This window comes from Aulonocara stuartgranti, assembly GCF_965226115.1.
Source record: "Aulonocara stuartgranti genome assembly, chromosome: 17".
Classification (NCBI taxonomy): domain Eukaryota; kingdom Metazoa; phylum Chordata; class Actinopteri; order Cichliformes; family Cichlidae; genus Aulonocara; species Aulonocara stuartgranti.
Genome location: NC_138953.1, coordinates 15,923,642 through 15,924,044, shown reverse-complemented (window position 1 = coordinate 15,924,044; position 403 = coordinate 15,923,642).

The following is a 403-nucleotide window of genomic DNA, read 5'->3' as shown; positions in this document are numbered from 1 at the left end:
GAAACCTTCGCAGTGATGTTATGTTCTGTTGCCAACTCTTTAAACTTTATGAAATGCTTTTAATTGAACTATATTGTGTAATATGGAGATAAGTTTCTGCTTCATAATGTGTAAAACTATTGACCTTAAATATATTGACAGTCATGGTCCTTGGTCTTTAATCCAGAGTTTTGAGTTTTCTGTCTTTTTGGTTTCTTTTGGACTTCAAGTGCTATTACATTCTAGTTCCCGTTTGGTTTTGGTCTTTAGTTTATTTTATTTCCCACTGCTTTTGAGTTTTGTTTCCTTTGCTTCTAGTTCTTACTTCTTTTTCAGACGATCTCACTCACCTTTCGTGTCTTTCCATCCTAGTTTCATCTCAGTGTTTTGTCCTCGTGTGTCAACTCTGTCTTGTTTACCTTTC